This window comes from Jaculus jaculus, chromosome 18 (assembly GCF_020740685.1).
Source record: "Jaculus jaculus isolate mJacJac1 chromosome 18, mJacJac1.mat.Y.cur, whole genome shotgun sequence".
NCBI classification, from domain to species: Eukaryota; Metazoa; Chordata; class Mammalia; order Rodentia; family Dipodidae; genus Jaculus; species Jaculus jaculus.
In genome coordinates, this window is record NC_059119.1 from 4,699,088 (window position 1) to 4,722,759 (window position 23,672).

The 23,672-nt window shown below is 47.5% G+C and overlaps 1 protein-coding gene across 7 annotated transcripts in view; it reads right to left on the reverse strand.

Moving 5' to 3' along the window:
* Nucleotides 1–23,672, reverse strand: part of Rhobtb1 (Rho related BTB domain containing 1) — a 125,583-nt gene that overhangs the window by 47,949 nt on the left and 53,962 nt on the right. For 3 of the 7 annotated variants that reach the window (XM_045137684.1, XM_004657862.3, XM_045137692.1), the window contains exon 3: nucleotides 17,877–17,927. The gene's annotated coding sequence lies outside the window, so the exon portion shown is untranslated. Of the gene's footprint in view, nucleotides 1–17,876; nucleotides 17,928–19,833; nucleotides 19,922–20,567; nucleotides 20,680–23,672 lie in introns of those variants that run through there. The other 4 variants (XM_045137690.1, XM_045137685.1, XM_045137686.1 and 1 more) reach the window with 3 other exon arrangements.

Here is a 23,672-nt window from a genome sequence, read left to right on the forward strand (position 1 = left end):
CTGTTATGTTCGCTATTATGATTGGGAACAGTGACATCGGTTGCAACAGATTTCTGAGCACTCGGCTCCACTCAAAGACCACTGACTGCCTCTAGTGCAGCAGCCATAAAAGTTTCTAGTTCTTTCAAGAGGCAAATACTGAAGTTTAAGAAACATATTAACTTGCTCATTTAAACCTGTAAGAGACAAGAAACTTTTAAAAATCTTTGAAGAGTTTGTCCAAAAGAACAGAATTTTCACTCGAAACACCACAGAAATGGTAAGAGTTGTGCAATGATGGCCAATAGCCAAGTTTCAAATACACTGGGTGTCCTCTTCCTTAACCACGCTCATCCTCGGCAGGTGGGAATACACCGGTGAGCTCTTTCTTGACCATGCTCATCCTTGGCAGGTGGGAATAAACCAGGTGAGCTCTTTCTTAACCACACTCATTCTTGGCAGGTGGGAATACACTGGGTGAACTCTTTCTTGACCACGCTCATCCTTGGCAGGTGGGAATAACCACACTCATCCTTGGCAGGTGGGAATACACTGGGTGCACTCTTTGTTGACCACGCTCATCCTTGGCAGGTGGGAATACACTGGGTGAACTCTTTGTTGACCACGCTCATCCTCGGCAGGTGGGAATACACTGGGTGAACTCTTTGTTGACCACGCTCATCCTCGGCAGGTGGGAATACACCAGGCGAACTCTTTCTTGACCACGCTCATCCTCAGCAGGTGGGAATACACCAGGCTAACTCTTTCTTAACCACACTCATCCTCAGCAGGTGGGAATACACTGGGTGAACTCTTTGTTGACCATGCTCATCCTCAGCACTTGGGAATACACCAGGTGAGCTCTTTCTTAATCAAGCTCATCCTCAACAGGTGGGAACTGCTGTGTATACAAGATGAACGTCTTTGCTGCAACAGGCAATGGCTTCCGAGCTGGGGAAGAGGTATTTAGGGGTATCTCTGGCCTCCCCAAATCGCCTCCTTTCACTTCATCAGGTTGAATACTCCATTTTAGTCCACACTGTATTCCTCAATTGAGCATTTTCATTCAGAGAAAGGGCTAGCGTTAGAGCTGCTTAGAGCCCCAAGGAAATGAGTGACCCAGAACCACCCCTGGAAACGCACAAGCACTGCTTTGCCCATCCACGGGAGAACCTCCCCAAAGCACAGGATGTGTGCAAGGCCATGCTGTACACTTTGTAGAATCCCAAGGTCAGTGGGCGGGGAGCCAGACATCAAAGTAAGCTTTCTCTTCTAGTTCTGTGCCCTGAACACTACTCTGATAGAGAATAGTATTTTAAAAATACTTAATAGATGCATAAAAAAAACAGCATGGTAGAGTATAACTAATTTCTACCATTCAGGAGGATGTTGAGCTTGACTGAGGTCAGCCTAGGGTACATAAGGAGACCATGCCCAATCCAAGCATAAAATTCCAGGGTAGACAGCAAACCACTAAAAAAAACACAAAACAACAACAACAACAAAAAACAAAAAAAACAGCTGCACATTATATTGTAGACACACTGGCCTACTTTCTTTTACAAACAGGCCATCTAACCTTTCCTTTGACATCACTGCTTACACAATGGCAGCTGCTCAATTGCCCAGCTCCTCCTTATCTACTTCCTGAGGTTGTTTTTACCTCTGTGCCTCAGGAAGACTAAAGGAAGGTGTGTTGAGCTCACTGACCACAGGGCTGTCAGTGCACAGAGCAAACAAGCCTGTTGTGTGGTTCACGCGCCTCAGTCAAATGAGGACAAACAACGAGGTAGACAGATACAGAATCCCGAGTGTGCACAGTTCCCCAACAAGAGGAGAAGAGGTGGGGCTGCCTTGGGCCAGGAGACAGCCCGTGAGGGAGCCAGGGAGAAGCGGTGATAGTGGCAGTCAGGAGCCACATCGTGCCTATCAGCACAGTTGGGAGTCTACTTCCTTTCAGATGCGGTGAGAAATGCTGAAATGTGGACAGGAGGGACGGCTTAGCAGTTAAGGCACTTGCCTGCAATGCCAAAAGTCCCAGGTTCGATCCCCCAGAACCCACGTCAGCCAGATGCACAGGTGGCACATGAGTCTGGAGTTCGTTTGCCGTGGCCTGAGGCCCTGACATGGCCATTCTCTCTCTTTTCTATCTGAACCCCCCTCAAATAAATAAAACTAAAAGAAGAGAAATGCTGAAATGTTTTCATAGAGTATCTATAGGTTCCCATTGGCTTTTTTGGTTGATTTTCTTTTTATTTGAGGTAGGGTCTCACTGTAGCCCAGGCTGACCTTGAATTCACTATGTCGTCTCAGGGTGGCCTCAAACTCACAGCGATCCTCCTACCTCTGCTTCCCCAGTGCTGGGATTAAAGGTGTGTGCCACCATGCCCAGCTCCTAATTGGCTGTTTTTTTTTTTTTTTTTTTTCGAGGTATAGTCTCACTCTAGCCCAGGCTGACCTGGAATTCACCATGGAGTCTCAGGGTGGCCTCAAACTCATAGTGATCCTCCTACCTCTGCCTCCTGAGTGCTGGGATTAAAGGCATGCGCCACCACACCCGGCCTCTAATTAGCTTTTTAAAGGTGTCACCAGTATCATAAAGTATCACAAAAAAGAGGAGGTGTGGGATGCGGAGCAGGGACAGGGTGACCCTTAGGAAACTCCCGAGTGTTGAGTTCTCCAGGAGAGAAAGGACAGTTTTCTTTAACCAGAGTGGATTTTGCAGACATAGCCAAGGAGACAGATCTAGCCTGCATTTTCCAAGAAGATACACTTAAACTATGCTCCCTTCCTACTGTCTTTGAGGAGGTTTAGCAAATCCTGATGCTTAAGATGGATAATTACTTTCCTATGTGTCTGCTTCTACCCCTCCAAGTTTATACATTTCTGATGACAGAAACTTGTTTTTTAATCCTTATATTTTCTTTTAAAAATATTTAATTTTTCTTTATTTATTTAAGAGAGAGAGAAACAGGCAGGGAAAGAGAGAGAGAGAGAAAGAGAGAGAGAATGGGCATACCAGGGCCTCCAGCCACTGCAAACAAACTCCAGATGTGTGCGCACCCTTGTGCATCTGGTTTATGTGGGGTCCTGGGGAATTGAACCTGGGTCCTTTGGCTTTGCAAGCAAGTGCCTTAACCACTAAGTCATTTCTCCAGCCTCAATTCTTATATTTTTGGTCCTTTTTCCATATGCTGTTTTCAATAAATGTTTGCTGAAATGGGAATAAAAGTTCAACTCTACCCTCCTCAGGAAACCTTGCACCTAGTCCCAGCAGAGTGCTTGCCTGGGAAAAATCACTCAGCCCCGTGGCCTCTAGAGCACGTGGCCCAGCCTGTGGCTGGTGAGAGGATCACCTTGAGGGACATATGTGTCTCATGAGAGCTGTGCTTGGCAGATGGCTCCAAACCCACTGTTGCTGCCCAGCAGAAAGGGCATCAGTAACCATGGGAACTATATGGGGCCAAGATCAGGCCCTCCCACCAAATGGGAAGTCAGGAAGCAAGGGAAAGAGCTGATAAATGCAGGCAGGAGGGAGGGAGGGCCTCATTTGGTTGGGAAAGATAAACAAATGTGATCATTTATTGTCCTCTGATGCTTCTAACCAGTTTATAAGTCATAATGAGATTTTACATATAAGCTTGCCATGAAGTTCTCATTCACTTTTAGACATTCACATCCTCAGTCAAAGGATTTCCTACACCCTCTGTGTGAGTCATGACTTGGCTGGGAAAGAGAAAGGGAAGGTGTAGGTGGGGCCCACGTCAGAGAGCCATTTGTGAGCGAGATGGCAGCCGCCTCACACATGCCGTTAGCTGGCTTCAAGGCAAGGCAACAGTGGTCAGGCTCAGACGCCTTGGACCTCCTTCCACCCACACTCATTGGAATTGGCCTATGCTATTCAGGTGGGAGATTCTCCAGCAGTACCAGAAACAAGGGTAAGAGGTAACTGTCAAACAAAAAACCAGATGGGCATCTGCCAAATGCCCTTCCATGGAGTCAGGTCTCACCAGTGTCAGCAGCCTGCCCATTCTCACAGGGAGAACTGGCCCAGGCAGCCTGTTCTCCACCACACACATCCATAATGAAGCCACAACACCCTAGCTGACTTGGGACAAGGGTGAAAGGTAGGCTGTGGGGACAGCAGAGAGCCACGGGGAGAATGGATGCCATTCTGTGTATGGAGCTAAGCCTAACTGCAGGCCTGGCTAAAGATGGGCCTGGGCAGGAAGGGACCGGAACTCCCTCAGCCTGCTCCACCGGGCCCTTCAGACTTGACCCCATAGAAGTGCCTCTGCTGGGCGGGCCTCCCTGCTGTCTTGTCTCACCCTCAGCCTCGCTCCACCTGTGCGGACACATTCGCGTCACCTGTCTGCACTGCAGCTGGCGGATGCTGGGGACTCTGTCCCACTCTGGGCTCTGGTGGAGCCTAAGCCCAGCGAGCACTTGCCATCTACTTCAATTCTTGGTCAGAACAAGGGCCGATGGGGTACAAATAACTGCTGCGTACTAGACACCCTGGTGCATAGCAGGGTCCCCACACTTACTAAATGCACACAATAAAGAGCTCCCACGGGAGAGGACTGCCATAAGGAATATGGGAGAAAAACATTTGAAAGATAGCTGACCTACATAAAAGCTAATGTATGCATGCAAAATAATATTTGGTGGGGTTATGTACGTAACGGGACAAGAGAAGACAGACAATATATGAGGGAAATACAGTGCTGTCAAGACTAAAAACCATAAGGGCAGCAGTAAATACAGACTTGAGAATATAACAAAAGTAGAGGGCATAGGTCGAGCGTGAGAAATTCTTTCTAAATGCAGAAATAAAGGCCACCTGAACATGATGTCATGGCATATAACAGAAAGTCTGGTAGTCAGGATGCATCTCGTGGGTGGTATGTTTCTGAAGCACTGAGGAGCAAGGAGTCATTTAATAGAACAGCATTTTCTCAGGCAAAAGGAAGGTCGGGGAAGCTGGGCAGTGGCCCACAGCGGAGGGTCTAGCACCTGGGAGGTGGAGGCAAAAGCAGCAGTGCTCACAGCCATCCCCAGCTGCACTGCAGGTTAGAGGCCAGCCTGGGCTCCACGAGACTCTACCTACAAATAATAAAGCAGGAGAAAGGGGCAGGGAGGAGGAACGGGAAAAAAAGACTCTGCGTTTACACACTTTTTCAGTAAAATGTTTACATGAAAATGACCAAATATGTAAGCATCGTGTCAGTATCTTATCCAAACACCTAAAACTAATGGCCCAAACCGTACTAGGTAAGGAAGTAATGGTAGGAGTGTTGTTTAGAGATAGTTTCTAAAACACATTTGGGGCTTTGACAGAGAAAGGAAGTAGCAAGGAGTGCTATGTTGAGTCAAATTGATATTTATGTGAAGACAAAACCATGCCACCTTTAAGAAATTAAATTGTTCAGGGAGAGAGAGATGGCTCAGTGTTGAATGTACTAATGTACTTGCTTGCAAAACCTGGCAGCCTGGGTTCAATTCCCTATTACCCACATAAAGCCAGATGCACAAAGTAGCTCGTGTGCCTAGAGTTTGTTTGTAGTGGTAGGAGATCCTGGATTCTCTTTCTCTCTCTCTCTGCCTCTTTTTTCTGTCTCTCTATCAAATGAATAAATAAAATATCTTTTAGCGATTAAATTGTCCAAACATACTAGCCACAGCATCCACATATAACAGAATATTAATTTAAAAAAACAAAGTGTCACAGCTTTAAGGCCCCATGGAAACCAAAACTAACTGAAAATATAAGATCCATCTGTAGCCAGATGCAGTGGTGGTGTATCCCTCTAATCCTAACTCTCTAGAGGTAGAGGCAGAGGGTTATGAGTTTGGGGCTATCCTGGGCTAGAGGAAACTAAAAGAAAAGATCATCATACATACTTATTTTGAATTTGGCAACAAAATTTTATCTATAGAAAAAATATTGGTAAAGATAATCTGAGGTATGACAGGAAATTCTCAAAATATGTCATATTCTTGCATGAAAATGGTTTCATGTCACCCAGTATAATAAAGCAAAAAAAAAAAATAAATAAAGAAATAAATAAAGAAAAAGATGATCTGGAAGTTAAAAAAGGTAATTCATAGTAAATGCATAAAATAATAATGAGTTTTAATAAATCAAAGGGCATAAGTGCACATGAAGAAAACTTCAGAAGTGTTAGGAGAAATTCATAGAAATAACCACAACATATGGGATGAAAGACGAGAATAAATCAATGTCAGGTTAAGAACGTCAGTGTGAGCAGTAGCACATATGGCTGGAGCAGCAAACGAGGTTCTGATTAATGGCTACCCCGTGTGTGTGTGTGTGCACGTGTGTGTGCCATAGCACACATGCTGCAAGTCAGAGGACAATATCTGGGTGTCAGGGTCTGTCTCCACGTTGTTTTTGAGACAGGGTATTTCCTGTTGTTGTTTCCACTGGGAAGGTGAGTCTAGCTGGCCCAGTTCATCATCCATGTCATATCATGGGCCAGTACTTCATTCCTTGTGTAGCAGTGATAGTCTTGGGTATATTACTTTTATAATGGGAAAACAGTGCAGCTTCTTTAAAATGCAAGGGCTGGGGCTGAGGAGATTGTTCAGTGGTTAAAGGTACTTGTTTGTAAAGCCTGCCAGCTTGGGTTTGATTCTGAGTGCCCGCATAAAGGCAGATATACAAAATGGTGCACGTATCTGGAGTTCATTTGCGTCAGGAAGAGGCTCTTGAACGCCAACACACAGTCTCTTTCAAGTAAATAAAAAACATTTTGGAGAAATAAAAAGTCAAGGGCTGCATTAAGTATGACCACCAGAGGCTAATTCTGCTCAGAAAATGCTTATACATTCTGATAATAAAAGTGATTTTTGATGATGCAAAAGTTGCTTTTCAAAGCTGTAGGTTTATAAAGCCTTGCGAGACTGCGAAACCTGTTTTGTTCTGAATCAAGTTCTCAAATAAAACACACACACACACACACACACACACACACACACCTAAAGCATATTTTGTTGAATACCAGACACAAAAACTAAGCTAAATGAAAGGACAACTGAGGTCAAACTCAGGACAAACACACACAATTCTATTTCAAGAAGAAGAGGAAAAATTCTTGGCTTAAAACTTTTGAGCGTCCAAAAGAAATATTGATGGTAACAGACATGAACAAGCTGGAGGAACTAGCAGGCAAGCACGTCCTGTGGAAATGAGTCGTAGCTGAGATGCTTTGAGCTTGCATCCAGGAGATGATGGAGTTCTGCCTTTGCATTCATGAACGTGACAGCTGTTCTAAATTCTCTAGGAGGTATGCCACGTACGTGTCTGTGCCTGAAAGTCACGAACATGTAAATACTGATATGCACACATGCATGAATTTAATAACATGAAAGTTTACAGATACCATTATCATCTTTACTTTGAAGGAGAATTCCACCCATTTTCACTTGCAAGGGTGACAGTGGGACCAAAGCTGGAAGCTGACTTAAAGAGATGGTCCAGTGAAAAGTCAAACTCCATCAGCAAAGGACTTACTTCAAATACAGAGCTTAGAGTGTTTCAAGCGTGCTGAGGGTGCAGATGGAACATGGTGAGCAGAGGCAAGACGCTGGGGGAGTTTTGCTTCCTTTCTACGTAGGGTCTCGTGTAGCCTGGCCTGACCTCCACCTTGAGGTGTAGCTGAGGATTTCCTTAAACCCTTGAGCCTCCTGCCTCCACATCCCACGTGCTGGGATTAAACTCCAGACTGTGTGCCTTTGTCTGACTGGTGTCCTGGTTCTTGATACATCTATGCTAGTCATGTGGGCATGGTAAGTTTTCAAAAACTGCACCAGGCCATACACTTCTGACCTGCAGATATTTCTCTAGCGTGTTGGCCCTCAATGCACTGGAAGTCAAAGCGGTAATGCAGCGAATGTCCTATACACTGGTTTAGTACTTTGGGTCATCTCCGTGTGCGTGAGTCTGCAAGAGAGGGTGATGGAGAGCTTTCGTCAAGAGTTAATAATGGGGCTGGACAGATGGGCTAGTGGTTAAGGCACATGCCTGCGAAGCCTAATGACCCATGTACCATTCTCCAAGTCCCATGTAAGTCTGATGCCCATGGTGGTGCATGTGTCTGGAGTTCATTTGCAGTGGCTAGAGGCCCTGGTATGTCCATTCTCTCTCTCTCTCTCTAATAAGTAAACAAACAAACAAACAAAAAATCTTAAAACAAACTGAAAAAAGAGTTAATGAAAGTACTGGTCAAGTCTCTAAAGAGAGGCCAAGGCTGTGTTTATTTGTGAATGCTAAATCCAAGTGGGGAGACTAGTGCTGCTTCCGCCCCTCCTCATGATGAAAGGCAAGGCTCCGTGGCCAGTGCTCGTGGAAAGCAGGCTGCGCGGGCATCGGCGGGGCAGCCTCTGCAGCTGCAGACACCGCTCCTGGCACTGTTCAGAGCCAGCCCCAGCCCAGCCAGCAACGCGGCTGAACATTGCTGAGACCACGGCATGCCCTTCCGAGAGGAGAAGGCTGCTCTCTGTTCAGGCTAATGCAGTCTCGCTTTTTCTGCCTCCCCTCTCTTTTCTGCCTCCTCCCCTTCTCCCCATCATTTCTCAGCTCAGTGGTACCGGCTATGCAGCATTTGCCTGCTGGACAGCTGATGGGCAAACACTTCCCACTTGACCTGGGCCAGGAGGCGGAGAAGACCTGAAGGCGAACATCCTTTAATCTTCCTGAGTCAGGAAGTCTTGAGAGGCTTCGGCTGTCCTATCCAAATAGAGTCGTTGGGGACTTCAAATGAATAGAGTGTAAACAGTTTGGAATCTGAATTTTTCTTTGAGGTACTGTGGATTGAACCTGGGCCTTGAGCATGCTAAGCAAGTGCTCCACACTGAGCTATATCCCTATCTATCTATCTATCTATCTATCTATCTATCTATCTATCTATCTGGGTATTATATATCATCTATCTATTATAAATCTGTTATATATCATCTATCTATTATCTATCTATCTACCTATTCATCAATCTATTATATATCTATCATCTATCTCTATCTATCTATCTATCTATCTATCTATCTATCTATCTATCTATCTATCTATCTATCTAATTTATCATCTATCTATCTGCCCCCAGCTCTGTCATTGACCTTTGATAACACTCACAGGGAAACTGTTTCTCTTAACTGAAGCTTTTTCCAAGAGTTTTAATGATCAGCTGCCAAATTTCGCCTTTGGTTCCATGTCCACAAAGCTTACCACCCCACCCTGCTGCCTGAGGTGAGGCCAAATCTCACTGGGTGCCTTAGAATAAGTTCATGTGTCCTGCTGAGAGGGGACTTGGGAAGTCTGCATGGAAAGGAACCCAGAGGACATCCTGTGACCAACGGAGCCACGGCCTCATGAGTTAGGAAACCAAGGGCACATTCACATGAAGGACTGGAGGTGTTGGTTAGGTTATATGAGAAGGATAGGAGAGGAGGGGATGTATAGAAGATGGTAAAAGAGATCCACTGCTTATTTGAATCACTGGAGGAACTGTTTTGTTTGAAATAATGTGCTATCGGTACCAGAACGTTCTTGGCAATGCTATTCATAATAACCAGCCGCAGGAAACTACCCATCAATGATACAATGAATAAGTAAATAATATATTGAGATCTAGCCACACAATGGAATAGCACACTACTAAAAATGGGCAAAGTATTGCTGTATTCACCATGGGTGAATCTCATGGACATAACATCAAGGGAAAGAGGCTGGGTACACAAACAAGTGCCCCGAGCGGGACGTCACTAATCAAAGAAAGTCTAAGTGCAGGCGAAACTTTGCCACGGCAAGAGAGGACTACATACAGTCAAGTACCCCATACACATGTAGGGGTGTCCCAGCGAGATCCACTGTTGTGTAAAGCCAGTATGTTCATTTTCAGAATCAGAAGCCTAGGTATGGCTATTGACATTGGGAAGTGCCTGGTGAGGGGCTCCCAAGAATGCTGTGCAGGGAGTTCTCTGTCTGCGCTAGCTGAGTGGGTGTGTTTGGTTTGTGAACATTCTTTGTGACACACTATGATTTGTATATTTTTCTTTATATCAGTTACAATCCAATAAAAATATTTTCAGTTCACATTCCCAAGACTTAATGGAAATCTCCTGAAACTGTCGGCATGAGGTCCCTCAGGGTACCCCACTCAAGGTACAGCCAAAGGTAAGGGTCACTGCACCCTACTGGCCCACAAGAGCAAATCCCTGACTTTTTAGGAATTTGGCAAACCCATCAAAATAGAGGAAGTATTGAAAATTAAATTGCATAAACTTACATTTGAATAGACTATATATTAAAACCGATCCTCAAAAGTCATCATTTTCCAAGTATTTTACTTTTTATTAGAATCCATGTCTTGAAGCGTCCACGGCGCTGTCATCTGTGTGGTGACAGCAGTGTCGTGGGCTTGGCACCATGCCGCCCGCGAGCTTAGTCCCGTTGGTACATTCAACGTGGCCCTGGTGGGAGGATTTGCGCCACAGAAACTGGCCATTGCTACAAACCAGGTCTGCATTGCTGTTCTGCTGCTGTCTAGACACAGGAGCACGGGAAGGACATGTGAGCCATGTACAATAAACATGAAGTCATGTATGTGTGACAGTTACACTGTGAACAGTTCATGAGAGGGAATCTTCACAGAGTTTGAAACAACTGTGTCTTTTGGGGAAGAATCACTCACTCCTGTCACTGATAACCAGGTGTATTTCTGACACATGTCTTTATTATTTCACTTTTTTCTTATTCGTCAACATAAGCCAACACTTACAGGGAGCTACCCTTATATGCTGGCTATGTACAGAAGAGTTTAGGGAAAACTCACAGATGTATTCTGTGAGAATCAATTGTCAATGTGAGATTTAAAGAAAGGACTATTATTTATGTTTTACTATCTGTAAATTGTATGTTGAGTATCCACAGTGTGTATGTGTGTGTGTGTGTATGTATGATATATGTGTGTATGTATGATGTATGTAGCAGGGATTGAACCCTGGACCTCACCCATGCTAAGTACTCACTCTACCATTGAGATAATCAAACCCTGTAAGTATTTGTCATCATTGTATTTCTGAATTCATGTCCATTCATTACTGTGATGATTAATCACCATGTCAATGGGCTGGATGCAGTCACCATGGAAACAAACCTGTGGGTGCATCAATAAGGGCCTTGTTTCCAGAAAGTTGTACTGGTGGCGGGAAGACCCACCCAAAATGTGGAGGCGCTGTCCCATAGGCTGGTGGACAGCAAGCCGAGCACCGGCTCTCATTGCTCTCTGCTTCCTGACTGCGGACACAACGTGAGCAGCTGCTCCCGGCCCTGGCTATGACTCCCCAGCATGATGGACAACACTGCCTCAAACAATGAGCCCAAATAAACTCTTCTTTTTTAATTTATTTGTGTGTGTGTGCGTGTGTGGGGGGGGGGGGGAGAGAGGGAGAGAGAGAGAATTGGTATGCCAGGGCCTCCAGCCACTGCAAACCAACTCCAGACACATGCACCACCTTGTGCACCTGCCTTTTGTGAGTATTGGGGAATTGAACCTGGGTCCCAGCCTTCACAGGTAAACACCTTAACTGCTAAGCCATTTCTCAAGCCCTAAACCCTTCTTTAAGGGTTTGTTGGAATTTTGTCATAGCAATGAGAGAAGTGACTAAGACAAGTATTTCACCACAAAGAGTTGATTTAAGAGCTCACTGCTGTCCCACTTCTTTCACGGCTATGATCCCGTGACTCAGAGAAACACCGTGCGGTGAGAGCCAGTCTTTGCCTGCTCAGCTTGAGTTTCAGCATCAGCTATGGATGAAGATCTTATGATTCCACTAGTTGATTACGCGGGCAGTGCTGTGGCCGGTTGGGGGCTTGTTAGAAATGTTGCATGTCAGGCCCCAGCTCAGACCTCCTCAGTCAGAACTTGATCCCGCACAGCTTACGACATGTCTGTTCCTGTCCGTGCGTGTCAGTGACGCTGGAGCACAGCCCTAAACGTTTCTGGTTAGAACTGAGACTAGAAGAAGGAGCCTGGACAATTTAGCCACTTAGGACTTCTAACCACCTTGTCCCTAGTTCAGCCACTTCATAGCCATGGGAAACCATGCAACTGCTACATACATCTCACAGTACATATTTGCCACATCCCCAAAAGTTAACAAAGCCATCAGAAGATGAAGTCCAGTTGAGGCTTCTTGGCTATGAGTATAAACCAGGAAACTAGGTACAAATGGGGACAAAAGCCTCCCTGGTGGCTTTCTTCCAGGCGTGAAATGGGACAGGATATGTCACCAAGGCCCTGTTTCCACAAGCAAGGCAGCAAGTGCCACAGACAAAACTCAGCAGCTGGGAAGAGGCGTGCCCCCCCCCCCCCCCAGAGCTGTAATCGAGGCCAGCGTAGTTACGCAGTGCGGAGGGGGAGGGGCAATCGCAGCTTGTGTTTCCTCCGGCAATGCATGGCCCAGAGAGGCGCAAAGCTAATGGACACGTGCACTTTGAAATTGAAAGCAGAAGTTTTCCACACACAAGTATCTGGGAGAATTTCTCGGTTATTTGGCTGGAAACACTTCAGCTGTTTGGAGATGCAAAGGTCTAAGTGAAAATGTCAGATGCCTAAACAATGGAGGAGGAAAGGAAGAAGGTGCGTCTTCAAGGGGAGCTGGGCATTTGTTTAAGGCAGACATGAAAGCAACGGGGTAATTCACGTAGACACTGGTCACTTAGAGATGGTGAGTGTACCACTGGTACACACACACACACACACACACACACACAGAGTGGGGGAGAGCAGGGAGCAAGCACAAGGACTACCTTTATTCAGAAAAGTCTATCCTAACTATCCTTGCACCAGAGTTCAGTGATGCCAGGAAACTTAGAGAAAAAATGCTATCATAATGTTTCCCACCAAGAACCTCCAGAAGGCTAAGGAGAGCATGAACCCAGCTGAGAACCTCCTATGTGCCATGCATGCGCACAGAAGGGATAGTGTGCCCAGCTGCAGGCAAGGAAAGCGAGGTCTCCTGCAGCGCGTTCTGGGCGTATAGCGAATGAACAAGCAGCCAGAGTGCAGACCAAACGAAACTGCTCCCAACAGATCATTGAGCCGAGAGAGTTGGAAGGGCTGAGAGCACGGAAGGGTTCTGTTTTGAAGAAGAAGCAAGGATTGTTGGGAGCTGAGCTCATTGAAGGTAGGGGTGGTTTCTCCCGGCACTGCCACATCTGTATCCTGCTGGTATCCTCTTACCGTTCCTTTCTGGATGTGACTTTGGGCGTGTGTATTTTGGACTTGCTCGCTGTGACGGTGGCTAAGTTGGAGAGCTCAGGAGACTAGGCACTTTTCAGGTGGTGTTACGTAACGGAACCGAGCCCAGGCTGGGCGTTGGAAACCTGGGTTCAGTTCAGGCGATGTCACTTATTAACTATGAGACTGGTCAAATTACATCGCTCTCTTGGGTGCCAGTGTCTTATCATTGGCACCAGGCTGATCCAAGTTTCCTTATAAGGTTTTCCTGACTCCGTGATTTCACTCTTTGATGCAACTGTTCAAGACGGGAGCTTTCTCTCATAATGCATTAGAGATGACTCGAAGAGTCAACACATTTGTTTAGACCACACCAGGCAGTTCAAGTTCTATATGTGCCCAACATACACACATGCACACACACATGCACTTGCACGTTATTTATTGTTTATTCTCCTCCATCTGCAAGAGGAACCAGGGATGAAATGGTTTAAAGTGCCTCACCCAGAAGTTTATTTAGAGCAAATATATGTTCAGGTTTATAGATAGACCTGAGGGCAATCAATCCTCTCTCTCTCTTCCTACAGGCTGTTTAATAAAGTATCTCACAGTTTCATTAGTTTTCATTTCTATAAATTGGAATTGATCATGAGTATTGGCTACCATGTAGTCAAGTGCCTGGCATCTTGTAGGAGCAGAAGGGCTGGTTGCTCTTATCACAGAGCTTGTTAGGGGTCGGGCTTATGGTTAGCTAGGAATTCAAAGGCAGATACTCATAGAGGAGGGAGCCTGAGATCATGCCCCCTTCCACTCTGGGCACTTGCCATTGAGCAGTGCCGGGGGGCGGGCTCTGGAGCAGACTGCGGAAATGTCACTGCTCTCTTCTAGAACTCCTGGCACCTCTGTTTCTGCTCAGCTTGTTAACTCAGCCTGCAGTAGTGGACAGACATGCTGATGTGTTTGGTGGAACTGCCTGGAGGGCCTGTTCGAAGATGGGTGTGTCCTGGACGCCTGGAGAGAGCAATGATCATGCTCACCCTTCGTTTCCAGTGTTTTCCCTGGCCCACCTCCTAGCTGCTGCCTTCTGTGGGGAGGAATGAAGGAGTTGGGGAGGGGAGGTATGGCTTTATTCACAGACTGACACAACCCCACATCACCTGTCGAAACGCCGTTTAACGGAGCTAATGCTCCTTGTCATCCTAAGCCACGCTCTGCCCCTGCCCCTCATCACCCAAACACTGTGTCCACCTCCGGCCCTTCTCCCCACAGCTGTTTATTTCCTTCCTTCTCCACGTTTGGTTTAGGTACTGTGAGGCTGGTGGAAAGCCTTGGGTTGGAGAAGAAAAGATGAACACAAAGGCCAGATTAGAGTCACGTATGCTCTTTAATCCAGTTATGGGAAGCCAAAGAGTGGCCTTCACATGTGAAACTGAGCTACTTGTTTTTATGGTTCAAATACCAATTGAAAGATGAGAAAGCCTGTCTTGGACAAGTAAATTTAGCAAGCAAAGACAGCAAAATTTCAAATGCTTTGAACCATTTTGACAGAACTAAATCTTGAGTGGTAAACAAAACCTTAATAAAGCAAATTAATTGTCATTAGAGATTTCTCATGACTGGGAAATGTCTCCCCTAGGTTCCTGTGTTTGGACATATGGGCCCTAGCTAATGGCTCTGTTTTGGGAAGGATGTGAAACTTTTGAGAGGTGGAGTCTCACAGGAGGAAGTAGGTCACTGGGGGCCAGGCTTGGGGGTTTTTACCCTTCAGCATTTCCTGTTCACCTCTGCTTCCTGAGTGTGGGACAATGTGGCCTCCTGCGGCGCCACCGTGTTTTCCCCACTATGGGCTGGATTCGCGCAGCTGTGAGCCAGCATCAATGATTTCTTCCTTGAGGTACTTTGGCTGGGATATTTTGTTTCAGCAATGGAAAAGCAACATTAATATGCTAATTCTAAGATTTTTTTATCTAACATGCTGTGATTTATAATATGTTTTTACTGTTTTAAATAAATTATAGATTTATCATTGCCATATTGATGATTTTGGATGACATATCATTTGTTATAACTAGCCATGTATCAGTTGACAGTGAGGTCTTAGCTTGTAACAAGATCTTCCCAGTTAAAATAGTGCTCTTAACGGAATCTGATCTATTCTGTAATGAAGTAGTCTGTAACAACATTTAGAGGCCCCAGCCCTTATAGGATAGCATATAACAACCCTTTAAATGATTAAAAAACAACCTAAACTAATTAAGCTCTTCATGCTATTAGTTGAGTTGAGGGTATCAGTACATTAAAAATATGGTAGTGAATGTTTTCCTCAGTAATTTGTTCCATGTTTAATTTTTATTACCCTTTATATAAAGCTCCCTATGAGTGGATTAACAGTGTTCATAAATTATTCTTTAATAATGCATAAATAAATAAGAGCAAGGAGAAAGAGATGGGTAAGAGTACTCTACTGTCTGCTCAGGCACAAGCTGGAAATGTCCTGCTTAACCTTAGATAGTGGTTGTTTTCAGAATTTTGATGATTTATCTATTATGTGTCCAAATTCCCCTAAAAAGCACCTTTTAGGCACTCTAAGCTTCTAGAAGAAACCTAGTCCTTTTCAGCCTCAAGCAGCATTATCACACTTTCCCAGAGATGCTCTGTGGAACAACAGCCCTTGCTTTTGTCCTAATGCCTTTGAACACAAGGTCTTTGTGTCTGAGGAACTGTGAGGCAGAGGTGAGCAAGACGGCGTAACCTCTCCCTGTTGGGTTGAAATTCTACATCCTGCCTTCACCCAAACTCTCATCTATCATTGATGCAGACAAAATACATGCCTGGAAAATGTCTTCTATGCACACATGGGATTGCAAAGTAATCCCACAGAATGGAAAATGTGGAGTGTCTCATAAAAGTATTGCTGAACCTCATTCAGCCTCCAAACATGCCCGGTCATGATGTATTTTCTATTTTTTTGTATATAAATGATTAATGCCTTGCCTCTTAGGTTTGCTTGTAAGATTCTTAGAGCCAGAGACCTTGTTATAAAAGCTTTATCTTTGAGAGTGTCATGTCAGGAAGTACACATGAATTCTTATCAGTACACTGTTTGACGCCAGCGCATGGGATTTGCTTCTCAACAACACCACACCAATGTGTTGTTGGATGATCTGCAGTTGCCAAGTTGTCTTAGACAAGTCACTTAACCTGTATTGGCCTCAGTCTCCCAACTGGAAAAGAAGAACTTTTCAAACAGGAATTTATGTTTCAGCTGTGTGGCTCACAATAATTCCTCTTTGTCCCATGTGACCAGAGAAGTCAAAAGGTTGACACTCCTGGTTTAGAGTAAGACAGAATTAAAAAAAAAAAAAGATGTGTGTTATTTACTTGGAACAAGAATTAAACACATTAGTCAGGCATGGTGGCGCACACCTTTAATCCCAGCACTTGGGAGGCAGAGATAGGAGGATTTCTGTGAGTTCGAGGCCAACCTGAGACTACAGAGTGAATTCCAGGTCAGCCTGAGCTAGAGTGAGACCCTGCCTAAAAAAAAAAAAAATAAATAAATTGAACACATTATTTGATTTTTCTGGACTTCCAATTCCTCACCTGCGGTTTGGACTTGAGAGTGGTTTCAGGGTCGGAAGACAGCTCAGTTGGCAACGTGCTTGCCTCGTGAGCACGCGGCCCTGAGCTACACCTGTAACCACACTGAAACTGCCGAGCGCTGCCATGACCACTGGGGACGCAGACTCAGGGGCCCTCGCGTCTTGCTGGCCAGCCGGTCTAGCCTGCCTGGTGAGCTCCAGGCCAGTGAAGGCCTTGCACCAAAGGAGACAGGCAGTGCTCTTGAGCTTGCCTTCTGGCCTTCACAGGCGCGTGTGTGCGCGCGAGTGCACACACACACACACACACACACACACGTGTGCACCTGCACCTGCATAAGCATATACACACAGGCATTAAAAAGAGTGGCTTAGGGCTGGAGAGATGGCTCAGCAGTTACAGGCTCTCTTTCTTACAAAGCCTAACAGCCCTGGCTTGATTCCTCAGCACCTATGTAAAGCCAGATGCACAAAGTGGTGCGTATATCTAGAGTTTGTGTTTGCATTGGCAGGAGGCCCTGGCACACAAACTCACACACACCCTCTCAAATAAAAAAAAAAACATTAAAAAAGGGTGTTTCACCCTGCACACACACATACAGTGTATATACATATATGTATATACACATATACATACCCATATACATTTACATGCAAAATGAAACATTAATGTACACACATATTTTTTTACTAATTAAATGTCATCTGTATTCTACCAAGTTCCTTCCAGGCCCAGAAGGCTAAGATTAGGTTAGCACACTTCAAAGTCTGAACACCAGATCCTCAAGTATTTGGCACCATTTTGATCCACAAAGTTAAAAAAAAAATCATACAAAGAGCCAATGAATACAAGAAAAAACTAGAAAAGTAGAATAAATTTTAACCATCAACAAAATGCTGACATTCATAAGCATAAAAAATGACAAAAGCAAACTCTTTTGAGACACATGACTAAGAAAGTCGTTCTGAAACATGCTCAGACCATGAGAGACAATGTCATCAATACATGGTCATGGCTGGGCACAAACACACTGACCTGTTTGGCTGGAAGTGAAGAACAGAGCTCACTGCTCAGTGCTGGACTCACCTAAAGAGAGAAAGAAACACTGTTGGAATCCCACTGACTCTCAGGATGCATCATGTCTCGCTCCACACAACCCTCACCCCACTCCTGAGGAAGGGCAGAATTTAACTTTTGCTAATGTCAGAGTTAAACTGGCATTTCTTTGGGTCAAACACATCCTGAAATAGCTAGGTTAACATTTTATGGCATTTGTGAAAATATATTTCTGAGCACTTGGGATGACAGAGAAAAAATACATTTGACCACAGACTGATGGAAAAGTTACAGGCATTTTACACTGCAGATATCATAAAAGGAGATAGGCTATTCCTTTAAGGTAGCATTTTTAGATAATCATAACCACAAACTACACACTTTTAGTTTCTCCTGTTATCCGTCCGTAACTGAGAATGGTATTATCGAGCCAATATCCAAACTGTTAAGTGCGTTTCTAGTTCCACCTCCGTGGACACACAGCTCAGTATGTTCGAAATTTAGACCACCTTCGAAATCTGAATAAAATGATGGTGGCAAGTTTCAACGACTCCCCTGAGGCTTCCACACTGGGATGGGCTGGTGGGACCTCTGTCCCATCCACATCCAGATGGGACCCCAGGAAGCGCAGGGGAAACCTTGCTGAAGGTGTTAATAGACTGGCCGCCCCATCTGTGGAGTGGTGTGCAGAAATGCTCACAGTCTGAAGAGCTTTTACTGACTCGAAGGCATCCAAAGGAAGATAAAATAGAACTCCGGTCTCTTTGCAGTGTTTGTAAACAAACTTCTGGGGGGGGGGGGCGCTGACCTCTTACTGAATCTGAATAAGAGGTCTATTCAAAGCTGAGAGCTGCTGAGAACTTGGAGTGTAGGTTCCGAGGTCCAGAGCATGTTTCAGGGAGGTGAGTGGAGGACCCCCCCGCCCGGTGTGGGTGGGACAGCTCCAAACCAATGACATCTCACGCAGAGCGTCTAAGTACCACTCAGCGCTGTGCAGAGCTCCCAGAACAGCACCCGCCTGGTGAGGTTCAAAGGCAGGGTGACTTCTCGGGTCTTAATTTGCTGGTTTCCTAGAGCTGGAGGCCCGCGTGTACATATCAGTCTTCGTGCATGTCCTCCCCCCGCCAGCCGCCCTCACCCCCAGCTCCAGCGAATGTGAACAGTCAGCGTCCAAAGCGCAGCTCGTGTGCTGGCGCGCCAGGCCCAGTCCCAACCCTGCTCTTGGCGCTCCCTCCTAACTTTCTGGCTTGCCCGAGTCTAAATATTGACATAGCTCCTTGGTAGAGATGTGTGATAGGGCCGGGATGGAAACGCTGCGGCCAACAGTAGGCTCAAATGATAGAAATTTTACATAGTTGTGCCTTCCTTCCAAGTTTTTTTTTTTTTTTCTGGAGTAGGCGGATCTTGTCTGCACCCAGTTTCCCCTGGAGGCCCAGCGCACAGTCACTTTCAGGTGTGTGCAAGCCCCTCAAGGCAGCAGCCGCCACCGTTGCCAAGGCAACCCACAACAGACAACACAGACGCGGGGCTGGGGGTGGGGGGCAGGGCGAGGGTCGGTCCGCGCTCAGGGGGATGCGAGCGCCCAAAGGTCCTTCCAGGGTTCCCCCTCCCTCCGCTATTGTCTTTGGAAGCGAAGGGAGGCTTCTGGGGGCGCGGCGCCGCCCGATCCCTGGGCGCAGCCAGCGTGCCAAAGGTGTCCGCGGCGCCCGTTCCCGGCTGCTCCGAGTTAGGGGTGCGGCTGTGCGGGGCGCTCCTCGAGGGAGGCGGCTTCGGCTTGCCCTGGGACTGGAGGAGGGTCCCCAGCCTTCCGGCAGCAGCAGCAGCAGAAGCTCTGGGCACGGGCTGGGGTCCCCTCTACCTCGCCGCCCGCGTGTCTGGGTGGGTGGGGGTGCTCCGAGAAGTTTCCTACCGTCGACACTCGCGCCCCAGCACCTACCCTGCAGCCGAGCGAGCGACACGCGTGCTCTGTCCGCCTTCAGCGCCCGGACGGGGGTGGAGGCCGCTCAACGGCCGCCCGGGCCGAGCGCGCCGGCGGGGACGCGGGGACCCTGCGCGCCACGCGCCTCCCGCCTCCCGGCGCGGCACAAAGGCAGCATGGCACAGCCGCCGCCGGCCTCGCCAGCGCCGCTCCGTCCCCCCGCCCCGGCCGGGGCCCCGCCGAGGCCACCGGGGTCAGCCCACCCGCCGGCCCGGCCCCGCGGCCCGCGCGCTCCTCCCCCGAGGCCGGGCGGGGCACCGGGCGGAACGAGCGGCCGGCTCCCGGGCTGCGCGGCGCGGTGGCGGCCGCCGCTCGCTCCCCTCGCGCGGTGACGTGAGCAGCCTTCGCGGCTATTTATATCCACGCGATTGGGTTTCATTCATGAAAACAGGGCCTGGTGTGTCTAAGGCTCCGGGACGCGGAGGTGCCCGGGCCGGACGCCGAGAGCAGCGGCCCGGGCTTGGAGGAGGATGCGCCCGGGACGGGACGTGCATGCGAGCACGCTTGGGGACCGGGAGCCCTTTCGGACCAGCGGCTACCAAGGCGGATAGGATCTGGGCGATCTGCCCCCTCCCCCCGCACGCCCACCTCTAGCCCCAGCATTGCACCCCATTCCCCTCCCCCTCCCCCCCTCCCCAACGGCTCGCAGGCCCTCAGTCCAGGGCTCTGGAAAAGTAAGTCGGGCCACTAACCGGCTGGGCAGCATAGCTTTCTTCCCACTGGGAACTGACCGGCCGCGGACTCCGAGGGAGGACATTGGCTTTTGTTTCAAGACCGAGCCCAGTTGCTGACTAAGGGCTGCGTTAGCCCAGCCTCCTCCTCCCCTGGGCGCTGCACGTGCAGGCGGGCCGGCTCCCCCTCTCCGGGTCACCTTCCCCCTACGCCCGTGGCTCTGTGGCTCCAGGGGTCCCCCACAGTGGGGCGTAGGGGCGCACTGCTGCCCCACCCCCGCCAGGCCCAGGCCAGGCCCAACTCCTGCAAAGGAAGAGGCGCGATCGCCTTCTGGCCTCTCCCGGGGCTGTCAGGAAGTCTTGGAAGCTCAAGACAGCCCTTCGCACACGCATTCTTTTCTCTCCTGCAGGCTGAGCTCCCGGGGCATTTCCCGTGGGCACACATAAGAACTCACCAACTGCCCGTGCCCGTCAGGCACTTAGCCGAGCTCTTCAGGGGCCACAGCGGACATAAAACCAACTTGGTTCCTGCCCGCAGGGAGCTTGCAGTCGGCCTGCTACAGGCCCTCGCTCCTGGCCCCGAAAGGGACTGTTGGGGCAGCGATGCCCATGCCGAAGGCCGGTGTTTAGTTTGCAAGCCTCGGTGGAGGCTCAGGACCAAGGCCCGGGCGCACAAGAACCGCCACAATGTATCTTCGGCCTCAAGCAGTTCTCAGATAATGGATGCGTGAGATCATGGAAGGCTGGCAAAAAGGCAGCTATATTTTAGAGTAAGGACGATTTCTTTGTTAGCACCGCCCCCCAAGCCACACAAAACCGGAACGAGTGAAAAAAACGTTACAAGCAAACAGACCTTTCAGGTTCCCCCACCCCAAGAAGCCATCTTTAGTTTTTCCTTGACGGATGTCTTCACCTCCCTTAGACTCTCAATGAATTTCAGTTCATTGGATAGCCCCACTTTCTTCCTCCTTTATACCTTGGGAGACAAAGGCTCCCTGTTGGCTCTCTGAATGCCTCAGAGACCTTAGCATATAAAAAATTTGATTTTGCCGGGTGTGGTGGCGCACACTTAATCCCAGCACTCAGGAGGCAGGGGTAGGAGAATCTCCGTCAGTTCGAGGCCACTCTGAGACTACATAGTGAATTACAGGTCAGCCTGAGCTAGAGTGAGACCCTACCTCGAAAAAAACCAAAAAAAAAAATTTTTTTTTTTTTTGAGGCAGGGTCTCACACACCACAGACTGTCCTCAGTCTTTATGTAGCTTCGGCAAGCCTTGAATTCCTGGTCCTCCCGCTCCATCTGTAAAGTGTTGGGATTACAGACATGTGTCACCATGCCTGGCAAGATGTTTTCAAGAAAAGGCAGCACGAGCTGCTTGGTTTAAGCAATCCTGGATCACTGTTGTTGGAAATGGCATCATGGGGCCCCTAATCTTTGAAATGAGGAAGAGAAGGAGGAGAAAACTGAAGTTCAGGTGCATTGTAAGAATGGCCACAGGAGGGTGTGCTCACTTGCCCGGCAAGGCACAGTCTATTTAAAAATGACTGTATGGACTGGAGAGATGGCCTAGCCGCTAAGGTGCTTGCCTGCAAAGGACCCAGGTTCAATCCCCCGGGGAACCATGTAAGCCAGATGCACAAGGCACATGCATCTCAAGTTCATTTACAGCAGCTGGAGACCCTAGTGTGCCCATTCTCTCTCTGTCTTTCTGCTTCTTTCGTAAATAAATAAAAATAAAATACTTTAAATTAAAAAATTAAAAAGACTCCAGCTGGGCATGGTGGCTTACTCCTTTCATCCCAGTACATGGGAGACTGAGGTAGGAGGATCTCTGTGACTCTGAGGCTAGCCTGGACTACAGAGTGAGTTCCAGGTCAGCCAGGGTTAGAGTGAGACCCTGTCTCCAACACCCCCCCCCCCCGAGAGAGAGAGAGAGAGAGAGAGAGAGAGAGAGAGAGAGAGCGAGCAAAACAAATGACTCCATTTTGAAAGGATCAATATACATTTTTTTCCAAGAGCACATTTCTTCAGAAAATTTAATGAACCTTGGATCATTGCTGTCAACAAGGCCTTGTCTTTGAAAAGCCACTTCTTTCTAAGCAACCCCAGGGGCTGAGAGCTAGCAGAGTAACTCTAAACTGGGATAAATGGGGATTGTGGCCTCCGAATGTGGCCACACAGGACCAAGTGGCTAAAACACACTTGTCTCTTTAGTCACAACAACGGAGGAGGTAGATACTATACCAGAACCATTGCATAGAGGAGTCAATTGAGGTAAAGAAGAGTTACTTTTTGGCATTGACCGTCGCAAGCATTTGCACCCAGTCTGTCCAGTGTCAGTCTGATTTTATCCCTAACCCGCTCTGTAACGTCTTGCCTTCCTTGCTGTCATTCATTTCCTGTTATAAATGAAAGAGTTAAGCAATAGCATCCCTCAAGTACTGGGCAGGTGCCAGCCTCAGTCCAGGCTTCTCTTGAGATGCCAGTCCTACCAGGGGTGCCTCTGCTCACAGGCTTCCAGTGCCCCTCCTTGTAAAGCCAGTGAGAAATGATTATCTGCCCGGAGCAAATGGTCATCATCAAATGGCCAAATCTGGAGAGGATATGATTGGAAGAACTTTCAGGAAAAGAAATTGTTGTCACAAATAATTCAGATATGGTAGAGGAAAAAAAGTTGTTCTCAGAAATTTTTTCTGGGCAAGAGTAGTGGATCTGAGGAAGGCACTGTCACGCAGGGTACTCTGTAAACCCCCCCCCCCCCCCGGTTTCACATATAAAACCTCCAGTTCTGAAAAGGGTGGTGCACACCAGAAAGCTGCATGCACTGTGTGGCTAATGTTCAAGGAGAGAAGACAAGACAAGTAATGCCCAGAGTCATGCCCTGTGCCCACCTGGGCTCCTTGCCCACAAAAGATTCGACATCTGTGTATGGAGACTGTTGCTACAACTACTACTAATAAAATCAACACAATTCATCCTAAATAAAGACTGGCGCCTCAGAAGAATTAAACCAGCATTCTGCCTTTAATCACATTCATGTTTCATTACACAAATGACTTGAAAACTTTGGATTTTTTTTTTTTTTTTGAGATAGGGTTTTGCTCTAGCCCAGGCTGGCTCGAACT